Source organism: Lotus japonicus, chromosome 2 (genome assembly GCF_012489685.1).
Source record: "Lotus japonicus ecotype B-129 chromosome 2, LjGifu_v1.2".
Taxonomy (NCBI): Eukaryota; Viridiplantae; Streptophyta; class Magnoliopsida; order Fabales; family Fabaceae; genus Lotus; species Lotus japonicus.
The window spans coordinates 32,326,086-32,338,151 of record NC_080042.1 but is presented as its reverse complement, the minus strand read 5'-3'; the positions used below and the strand labels follow the sequence as shown (position 1 = coordinate 32,338,151).

The window sequence follows — 12,066 nt, the reverse complement described above, 5'->3', positions numbered from 1 at the left end:
AATTTATTTTATTTTTGAAATATTTTTAACCTTAAATTTGACTAACATTCATTATTACTTTACATTAATTATCCACTTACTTCTAAGTCAATCACTATTTAACAACTTAAACCATTTAAAAAACTTTCTTAATTATTAATTCAAACTTTCTTAATTATTAATATCTGATATAGCTAAAATAGTTCATCATGCACGTTTATTAATGGGATATCTTTTCAATCTTGCATTATATCTCATATTAATGGTTAAACACAATTTGTCTGCCACTACCATATTTATAGCCAATCATCTTTTGAATATACTTAAATCAAGTTTGTTTTGATTTTTTTTAAACTGATATAATTAGCTCAGCTAATCCAACATAAATTATCTCTTTATTTGAACCCCAAATTCTCTAACTCCATGCTACATTAACTACCCACCACGTTTTGTGCTAACTGCTACTTTAAATTGAGTATAAAAAAAAACTTTAAATTGACCAATTATCAACATACCATTAAATAGTGCAGACTAAAATTGGGAAATAGTGCAGACTAAATTTTGAATTTCAATCCTTTGAAATTGCCAAATGCTCTTGATTTAATTAAAATATATTGAATTGCCAAAGCAAAGTACACACCCTTCATTACTATTTTTTGATTTTTGTTTCTCCAATGCCATTATCGCTTGATTCAAGGCAGACTCATTTATCAATCTGTGTTGTTTACGAAATTCTTCATCAATTCCCACTTCAACTGACACTCACATGGGTTATTGTTATTATTGCTCTGCTATATTTATTTTGATTGGTGAATCTTGCCGCCCATACAATCAGAATGACTTGAGATTTCTACTATAAATATAAATAAGATGTTGTTTTGGTCCAAATCATCAACACTCTCAATTTTGATATTGTTGTTTTATTCACTAATAACCTTTACTTTGTTTCAGCGTGATTCTCAACTGCCCGTGGCGGAAGGAACAGGGATGGGATCACTGGAGATGGGGCTTCTATGGGTTTTGGCAACGATTCCGATAGTGGAGGCCATGGACATTGGAGATGAGGATTGAATCAGAGAGATTGGAGGTTTGTTTAACAGTGGAGCTTTCTTAAGTAGAGAACATTGATTCATGGTGGGGAGGATCTAGGTGGGTTTGATGAAGCTTGCACTGTTTTTTATCTCTTCCATTTCTGGTCTAGGAGTATCATCTCATGTATATTTTTTAGATTCTGATATTTTTACTTGCAATTTCAGATGTGGCTTGAAGTCATATAACACAGTGAAGAGGTTACTAGCCAAGAATTGAAGAAATCGTGAGTTATAAACAAGGTATAATTGAAGTTGTATGAAAAATATTTTCATGGATTTAATTGATGAGATGATTTGGGTTGTGGTTGAAACTAATCTGTCAGAGTATGTGTTTAATAGCTGATGGTGGTTTGCTCGTGGTTTTGTTGATCAGGATTGTCATACAGTGATGCTTTTTGTTCTTTATTGATGGTTTATCCCCTCTTTTGCACTTTTTTTTGTTGATGCAGGTTCTCGAGTTCTTGATTATGTATGCTAAGGCTTCTTGCTTTATTTATTGGTTGTTTCATTCATCTCCCAGGTTGTACTCTACAACATGCCTTCTTGCATAATCCAGGTTTTTTTAGCTATCACTTTCAAATCTTTGTCTTCCCCTAACCCTGTTTTTTATTTTTTTCTATTTCCTGATTTTTAATTTTCATTTTTAGGTTCTAAATGTTACCATTGAAAGGGAAGTTGATCTTGAATATTAGAGCTTTTGAAAGACGGGAGTTTTACTGTTGGATGTGGATATCATGCGATTTGGTTTAGCCACCATCTCAATTTTGACCCCATGATACTGATGAGCATGTGAGGGTTAATGTTTCATTAGAGGATTATTCAGAAAAATGTCAAAGTTACTCTTTACAATTGGAAACACTTGCAGATGGCAAGAGGATTATCAAGGAGGGGCTAGCCCCATATGGTTAGAAATTGGCTATTCTCAAAATGGTTGTGCAGGACTTGAAGTAGAAACCAGAAACAAAGAAGAAAAGCAATAGGGGAAATGAGATTGAATATGAAATAGTTTAGATGCATATAGCAATAGTTGAGGCAGCTGTGATGCAACAAGTATATATTATTGATCAATTGGCAAAGGAACATGAGATCATCACATGTTTATCAATCACCATACAGTCTATGTTTATTAATGTGTAAGTTACACAGTAAAAGGCTCATACATGGAGAACAGTTTGCATATTGGAACTAATAGAAAATATGTTTTAGTATAATTTTTGTACTATTTTTTTCATACTTTTTAAATAATTTTAAGAGTAGAATTACAGAAGCATTTTATTTTGATTGTGAAAATAGAAATCCTACAGGAAAGACCATTTACATTAAAACATTCCCCAGTTAAAAATAAAAAATAAAAAATTTAATGTAATTTTTTATTTTTTTTCCATAAGTTTTGAAGTAGATATATATAAAAAAAATGAAAATTTGTTCTAAATATTTGCCACACGAGAGAGGTAATAAATTAACAAATATAGTCTATATTTATTTATGTTTTGAGCTAAATAGTAAAAAACTTATACGAGGAGAAACATTTTGCATGAAAATCCTTTCAAGTTGAAACTAATAGAATATATGTTTTCCTGTTTTGACCAGAAAGAATTTTTACTTATTATTATTGCTGTTAAGAATTTATAAAGAAATATTTTCTTTTGCTAATTCAGATGGTGGAGTTATAATTAAATAATTTTAGACATAAAAAATATATAAAGATAAATGTGTCGTACTATTTTGCACGGTATCCATCGTCCATTTTCGATAAAATTTTCTACATTAGTTTATGCTATTTTCAGACTTTTTAAATGAATTTAAGAGAATTTTCTATAATTTAATTGTGAAAAGGCGTGTTGAGATCTTAAAGGTCCATATTTAGATAAAACTTTCAATCTTTTGGATTCTCAAATAAATAGCTTATAAAAAAATCATAATTTTTTTTAAAACTTAAACTTAAAAATTAATGGTTTACACGTCTTTTGAACATGTGGATATTTTTTTGAATAAAACGTGTGTATATATATATATATATATATATATATATATACGAGAATTTAAAAACTTAATTTTTAATTTTAGTCCATTTTTTTGAAATATAGGAAATGGTGGTGATGATTTAAAAGAGCATAATTAGATGGTAGAATTATCTCCATTACACGTCATTTGAAGATAAAAGAATATTACTTAATTGTTTACACGTTTTTTTAAATAGAGAAATTTAAATTTGAATTTTTCTTGATAGGAATTGTAGCGGCTATATTAAAGGAGTATAATTACAGGGTTTTTCTTTTTGTACATCGAAAACATAAATTGCATCCGCCAGGAATCGATCCTTGGCCCTCCCTTACCCAACTCATATGTCATCCAGCTCCTACCACTTGAGCTCTCCTACCGGTGCAAATAATTAGAGGGTTTACATATTAAAAAGCTCATACGGGTAGAAACATTTTACAACAAAATACTTTCAATTTGGAACTAATAGAAAATATGTTTTAATTTAATTTTGTACTTTTCCCACTCTTTTTAATTAATTTAAGAGTATTACAGAAGAATTATAATTTGATTGTGAATATAGGGATCCCACGGGGATTAGAGAATAATTAACATATTTAGTTTATATCTATTAATTATATAGTACAAAGCTCATACATAATTAACATTTTGCATGAAAATACTTTAAATTGAAACTAATAGAGAATGTTTTAATAAAATTTTAGTACTTTTTCATACTTTTCAATAATTTTAAGAGTAGATATACAAAACCATTTTAATTCGATTGTGAAAATATAGATTCCACAGGGAAGAACATTTATAATAAAATATTTTCAAATTGAAAATAACAAACAATATAATTTTTTAATTTTTTCATAATTTTAAATGTGTATATATATATAAAAATATGAAATGTTGACAACATAGATTAAATTATTGAGTCGCTAAATTCCAGTTTTCTAAGCATCCAATCAGCATAACAATCTCACAACATAGATTAATTCTTTATACATGAGGCAGAGGGAGGGAGGGAGGGAGGGAGGCAGGGAGGGAGAGAGAGAGAGAGAGAGAGAGAGAGAGAGAGAGCAATGTGTCACACGATGATTGAAAATATATAATCAAAATTTGTTGATGTTTAGGTTACATAAAAAAAGGCTGATACGAATAGGAACATTTAGCATGAAGATACCTTCAAGTCGAAACTAATAGAAAATGTTTTAATATAATTTTTAAAATTTTTCTAGACTTTTTAAATATTTTAATGGAGTAGATATACAAAAGCTTACAATTTGGTTCTACGAGATTAGAAAAACATGAGACTTTACTGTGAATTGGTTTGGAACTCAAGGAGAGAGTCTGAGTGCACCTTGAAGAAGGGGTGGAAAAATTTCATCAAAGCGAATAACCTTATAGAGAATCATTCTATTTGGCTTGGAATTCATAAAGATGACCACACGTTATTTATGTTGGAGTCATGAACGAATTAATTTCGTGAAAAAAATTATTCAACCAGAAGTCAATTATGAATTTTTTTTATTGTGTTTTATATTTATCTTGGTGGTGAACAATTAGATAGATTTGGATTTTAAATCCAAAAATTTTGTATGCTTCACTGAAATGTGGATCTTTTCCACCAGAGATATCTATTACGATTTTCAATTAAATGTCCTTGCTTTTTGATAAATATATTACAATATTTTATATAAGAGAATTATTATTGCATCCTTTAAATTTTGAATACTCATCCGTATTTAGTTAGAGTTTAGGAAATCACAATGATATAGTGTAAAAAAATGTAATTTAATATGTAATCCATGTTTTCTATCAAATTTTATAAGTTATAAATTTTGTAGACTTATTTGGAGGTAGGAAAAACGAAAAAAAAAAGAAAAAAAAACAAAAATCATACAATTTATTATATTATTATATCATAAACTAATTAATCAAATAAAAAATTATATTCATATTTATCTTTTATTTATACAAAATAAATAATTATATATATTAAAATCAATTTATTATATACTCGGAAATATGCCCCCGTGCATCGGCACGGGTATACATACTAGTTATTAGAAGGCCCCCAACTGACCCTACAGCCGGCACGAAATCAAAATCATAATTGAGAGAGCTTGCAAAATCCTTAATTAATCTGGTTCTATTTGCTCCCATCTTGGTTTCTTGCAGGAGAATGATGATAGGATTGGATTTCTTCAACGCTTCCTTAACGGCTCTTCTCTTTTCTCCACTACCAAGGCCTCTAACGTTCCATGAGACACAGCGGCCCTCCATTCTCACCTCAAGAGCTACAAATGTGACAAAGCTCCTCTTCCAGACCTTCTTCTGCTATAGAATCTGGTCCGTCGAATTAAAGACCCAGAGCTTTACCCAAAACCCACGTTGTTTTGGTCCTCGTCGAGTACCCTTCTAGTATGAGAGTGGAAGTTTCCCTAGCACCAGTTGCGTGATTAGTGCTAGCCGGGGTACCACTTGCTAAGCATCCTGCTTCGTATATGCAATTGGTATCACAAGCCATCATAAACCTGATTTCTTTGTCCCAGCCGACAATAACAGAGTCCCTCCCTTTTTGATTATAGGAATTAGGAACTCATCCCATTGTTAAAATTGAAGTTGACAACCATTCTAAGAATAGAAGAAGTATGACCTCTGACCATTGACTATTGAAGCTTTCCTCTGTCAACCACACACAGCGAGTCAAACTGTACCAGAACGGCAGAACCGGCTTGAAAGGCTCCCCAACAACTTCAAACATGTCGTTGGAAATCGATAGCTCCTCCCTGACTCCGGCCAGCCCACTGGAAATCACCTCCTCGTCTGAACTCCACGACTTAAAATGCAGATTTATATTTTTTTTTCATTTTCAAGTAATGCTCTAAAACATGCATAAGTAATACCCAACATAAGAAATAGATAGATAAGATTCGTCAACGAGACACCTCAACGGAGAGGGATAAATTAGTCAAGTACAAATCATTACATCTAAATAGAATAATACAAAATAAATTGGCTCTACCATGTCCCCCAAGAATACAATGAGTGGCTCAAACACTAACCAACAATCCTAAACTACCCAACGCTCAACTACAGTCCGCTCCACTCGTCTTCCTCTAGGTCTGACTCCTCCGCTAACTCCTCTAGTAGTCGTAAGACCCGTGATTAGGAAGAGAGATAAACTTAGTTAATTTCTCAGTTCAGTTCTTTAAGGCTTGTTTAATGTGATCCTTAAGAGTCAAATAAGAATTTAATGTATGATAAATTTAGTAGATCTATAATAGAATTAAAGAATTTTAATTACCTGCAATCATAATATTGTTTAATCTCATCTTGCACTTGTGACTTGTTAGAACCTCCACCATCTTTTGATATTTGAACATTGACTCTATCAGGTCCTTTATTGATATACTTAAATAGATATTTGATAGCATTAGACTTATTGTAGTACTCAACATTGATGTGACCTTGGTATTTCATTAAAATTTGAGGATTGTACGGAACAACAAACCCATTATCAAGAGGAACACCTTTTTTCAAAACAGTAATTCCAGTTTTCCTTCTGCTATATATAGGGAATCCATCGTCATCAACAGTGGTGCAATTCTATAATTTTTTAGAAAATGCTTGGAATACATGCCATCCGCCATGCAAACAGAATTCGGATCAATGGCACCACATGGCCCATAAATCATGTAAGCCGAAACCGCCATGTACAACTTTGGATATAGTTTGGGATCAAGAAGTTCTACTAATATGTGTTTGTCTATGTCATCTCTTGTTTTGATTTTATGCGATGGCTGTTAATGAATGTGGATCCTTCAGCTGAATTAGGCAATGATGTTTGAGTGGAATTTAATTTAGATGAACCTGCATAATCACCACGTAGTAAGATTAACGATAAATTTGTAAAAAAAAAAGGTGAAACAATTAACTGGATAATTTGGTCACATATATTTTTTTTTCTTTCAAAATTATATAAATATAGATTAAAAATACAACAATTAATTAAATTGTCTTGAACCAAGCCAATAAGGAAAAACAAAAAGAGAGCACCAATCATAATTACCTGCGTCACAGATTTTTGTTTTTGTTTAAAATGACTAGTTTTTAAGGAAATTTAAAGGTTGAAATAAAAGAAGATATAAAATATTTACCCATTGAATATCTTTTTGCTTTTTCCTTGACGTGAATCTCTTATAAATGAAGCATGATCTCGTTGGATTTTATTTATTTTAATATTTAACATAATCACTTTTTTGTAAAATTAAATAAGTAAAATTATCACGGTTTTTATTTGACTCTCATTTAATACATTAATCACATTAAATAAATATGTAGCATAATCACAATTTTAATTTCAGGGAACACGTGCCAACATAAGAGAAGTTATTTAATGGATTGACACGTGGAATTTTTCACTTGAAAATTAATCTGGGAGTAGATTGAACCAGGAGTTGCCACCTTACCAAATCAACCTGATAGAAGTTATTCTTTTCTAATATATATTGATTGATTTCAATTTCAATTTCAATTTCAATACTATGAGATACAATAAGGTATGAGATATATAATATAATTGGTAGATACTTAAACTTTTTAAAAATTTAATTTAAGGTTTAGTTTGTAAGTCGTGTGTATAAAAAAATTGTTAGAAACATCTCATTTAACGTGCCTTCTGAATCTTGAGATATAATACATTAATCTCAAGCTTGTGAAATATATCTTTGAAAAAAAAAAACAAAGTAAGGAATATAATGGAGGGAAAAATCCACCAATTATAATATATAATTGTTTTGTATACATATTGTTTTGTTTGGGAATTTAATTATTTTGTGTGTTAGTGCCTTAGTGGTCATTATATCCAAAATTTAGTTCTAGCTCGTTTGGTTACATCCGAAACTCTGTCTCTGTAACATCAGCGCAACGATAATATAAAATTTATTTGCAAATTCAATTTAGTCAATGCATCTTCAAGAATAAATATATTGTAAAAGTATAAAATATTCAATTATTGTGATGCTGTACCGTAAAATTCAATTTAGTTACATTTTTCCTGATAATTGGTAGACAGATACATTAAACTCTAGTTCAATTATAACAAAAACAAACTCTAGTTCAATTTCATTAAAGCCATAATAGTGGTGAAGCTGCAGCTAAGGGCTTGTTTGGTTTGAGAAAATGTTTTCTATTTTCATTTTCTAATTCTATTTTCTGAAAACGATTTTCATTTTTTCAATTTCACCCACGTATTTTCGTTTTTGAAGATTTGTAAATAAAAGTAAAAATTCAGATTAAAATCGAAATAAAAATTAAATAAAAACATTAAATTGGAATTCAAATATTATAAAATTAGTTTTGATTCCGTGTCATGCATGGATGGAATAAGTACTATGCCAGCACACATAAGACATTTTTATATTTCCTCTCTCGTTTTTCTTTTTTAAATACATATATCATTTTTTTTTTCTAATCCTAGTTACATTCTATTTTTTTTCCTAATTTATTATGCTTTTTTTTTGTTACATGGAGGGCGAAAGCTCAGAAAAAGAAGAACTACACTAAGGTAGACCGGGGGAATGTAACACCCAGGCGGTCAAAAAGAAGCTTACTTAGACGGCTAGGCGGTGGAGCCTCAAATAGGTGAGTGCCCACAGGAAAGGAGTGAGCTAGATTAGCCAAACCATCAGCTACCTGATTCGCCTCACGCATAATGTGAACACATTTAAAATTCCAATCCTTGGCAAAGAAACCCCTGATCTGATTCACTAGGGAAGCATAAGGGTGCAATACAGAACCCCCATCCACTATTAATTTCACCGCAACCTGTGAGTCGCTCTCTACTATGATATATCGCAAGTTACGGTCCCAAGCTAAACTTACCATAGTAAAGATGGCCCATAGCTCCCGACCAGAGAACATTCGAAGACCCCAGATTCCGGCTAAATCCAAATATCCAGTTACCGTTGGCATCTCTGCACACACCACCACAACCTGCAACATTTGTTTCCCCCCGAACAGAACCATCCGTGTTACATTTAGCCCAGGGAGAAGACAGAGTTGTCCAACCTACTTCCACCATGTGGTATGACCTGCGACCCTGGGTCAGATTCCCACGGAGAGTCTACTTGCTAATAGAAAAGTCTAGACGGGTCTTCATGGCAAGAGGAAGAACTTTCTGTGGGAGGAACGTGGCACCTTGGAAAATGGAGTTCGCTCTCAACTTCCAAATAGTCCAAAGCAGCAACACAAATCCAGGAGGCAGCATGTCAACTACGTGCTGCAACCGCCAACCACCCCGTTGGAAGTCGAAGTAATCGGCAACGCTTTTAACCTCTTATGTGGCTTGAAGTGGACTCAACACCACTTGGCTGAGAATAGTCCTTGAATGCAGCCAACGATCGTGCCAAAAACTCACCAAGCTACCATCCTCAATCCTCCACCGCAAATGTTGATTAAGGTCCTCCCAAGTACCCAGAATGGACCTCCAAACGTGAGATTCAGAGCTCCGTTTTTGAACCACATGAAGCGCCTTCACCCTGGGAGGCCCAACTAGCCCATTAAAAGAAACTAGGGGCGCCAAGCCCAACCCCCAAATCTATAAATAGGGGACGGTTACCAATTGTAAGGGACTCTTAGCTCATTTGAGAAATAAAAGCTTGAAATTCAGTTACTTTCTCTCTCTAGATTCCCACATCACGATCCTTTCACTATGGGTACCGTACCTCATCTCTATGTTCTTGGATAGAACATTTGGCGCCGTCTGTGGGGATCGGTAGACTTCCATTCCCGGACTACGTGGATTGTGATTTGTTCGAGAGAAATCTGATTTTCTGTGCAATTTTATTTGGATTTTGGACTTTTGGTGGAATTCTAGTCATCCGACGGAACTTGATGGAATCGCGTCGCCGACGGCGCAACGAAGAGCTGGAGCAGAGGCATGGCTCCCCACCGCGCCGCTTAAGAAGGAGGTTGCGCCGTGAAGAGGTGAACCGTGCACGAGGTGATGACGTCAGATTGCAAAACGATTGTTTACAAGAAGAGTTAGAGTACTATCGCCTCAAGTAGTGGGGTGAAGAAGTGAGGGAAGCCGAGGCCGTCGCGAAGGTCGAGCCGTTCTCAGCGGCGGTGAGAGGGGTGGCTATACCCGATGACATGAGGAGCCTTGTGTTGGCAGCGTACAGCGGGAAAACTGATCCAAAAGATCATTTGCTTTATTTTAATATGAAGATGGCAATAAGCGCAGCTTCCGATGCGGTGAAGTGCAGGATGTTCCCATCCACATTTAAGGGCTCGGCAATGGCTTGGTTTATGGCTTTGCCAAGGGGATCTATAGCAAAGTTCCGCGACTTCTCGTCGCAATTCCTTATTCAGTTCTCTGCAAGCAAGATCGAGCCGGTAACAATTGAAGATCTGTATGACGTTCGACAGAGGGAGTGAGAAACTTTGAAGCAATACGTAAAGCAGTACAGTGATGTGTCCATGAAAATCGAGGAGTCGGAGCCTCAGGCATGCGCGCGCGCTTTCAAAAATGGATTGCTGCTGGGAAAGCTTAACAGCAAGCTGAGTCGGAAACCAGCGCACTCGATGACAGAGGCTCGCGCCCGGGCGAGTGACTACATCCTAGAAGAGGAGGACGACGCATTCAAGAGGAAACGCGTAAAGGCGGAAAAAGTAAGCGGCCGAAGGAATGTGTCGCTGGCGGGAAAACAGATACGGAGAAAGGAAGCAACCAGTACACGAAAGGACAAGGAGGTCGTGCAATTTGTTGACAAAGTCGAAGGGGAGCAACCCTGTTCAAGAAAGAAGGACGTTGAACGTCTACGTCCGCGGCGGACAACCGGCCCTCGCCGGCGTGGGAGGCCAAAGAGGTGCTCGAACGAAGAATTGGAAAAGTTGCTCCAAGAGGTGGAGGTGACGCAAGCAGTCGAGAGTGGCAAAAACGAAATTGATTCATGGTGAGGGGTGGAAGGCCGGACAAAGTGGTGTGAATATCACCACTTGGAAGGCCATTGAAGGTATGAAAAACGATAGAAAGGGGGGGTTTGAATAGCGTTTTCAACTAAAAACTTTTCCCTCTTGAGATTTAGACAAATCTCTCGAACAAACAACACAAGGTGCAAAGATAAGAGATGAAGAGAAGCACACAAGTATTTTATCCTGGTTCACTTGATAATCGCTCAAGCTGGTCCAATCCACCCGTTAAGGTGATTTCTTCCTTCTTAGAATGAAGGCAATCCACTATTCAATGTTTGTTACAACTTCACTAGCAACCTGCTCAGTGACTAACAATACAATGAACTAGAAAACACTAAGATTCACTCTCTTAGTCTTCTCAAGGAGCTGATCAAACTTGGTCCAATAAGGAAATACAAACTCACGGTTTGAAAGGTTTGGTTTACAATGAAGTGCTTCTAAGAAAGCTAGAGTAAACACAATAAGAACGGTGAAGAAAGATTGTTAAGATAAAGATTGAATATCGCTTGAGTATTGCACAAAGTTTCTTAGCGTCTTCTTCCAACTTCAGCCTTTATTTATACTTCAAGGATTAGGGTTGTATCCGTTGTTTGAAATGCTACCGTTGGAGGGCAAATCCGGAACTTCCAGATTCTGTTGTGGCTAAACATCTTAGGTAAGGCCGTCAGGATAATACAATTTCTTTTGTACTTGGATAGCGACGTGAGCCTTATCCTAGTTGACTTTTGATCAGGCGACGCTTCATGTTGGAACTTGTGAAGCTTGGTGATCAGAGTCAGAGGGAAGCTTGGATCCTCTGACCTTCGTATCTTCTGCTTCTGGACATCAGAGTTGGAAGTACTTGGTCTTCAGAGCCAGCTTACTCTTGGACTTCAGAATCTTCACTTCTTAGCTTCTAGACCTTCAGAACTTCTGGACCTTCAGAGCCTCTGGACCTTCAGAGCTTCTGGACCTTCAGTACTTCTGGACTTCAAAACTTTAAGTGATCTGAATCCACATCAGAGCTTATCATCTTCATAACTTCTGA

General features: G+C 35.0%; 1 long non-coding RNA gene across 1 annotated transcript; it reads left to right on the top strand.

Annotated features, from left to right (window-relative positions):
• The first annotated feature begins 522 nt into the window (after positions 1-522).
• Positions 523-2,086, top strand: LOC130735347 (uncharacterized). Its single transcript, XR_009018406.1, has 4 exons — positions 523-1,128; positions 1,236-1,310; positions 1,520-1,626; positions 1,718-2,086. It is a non-coding gene; the product is annotated as an uncharacterized LOC130735347 (long non-coding RNA).
• Positions 2,087-12,066: the final 9,980 nt, after the last annotated feature.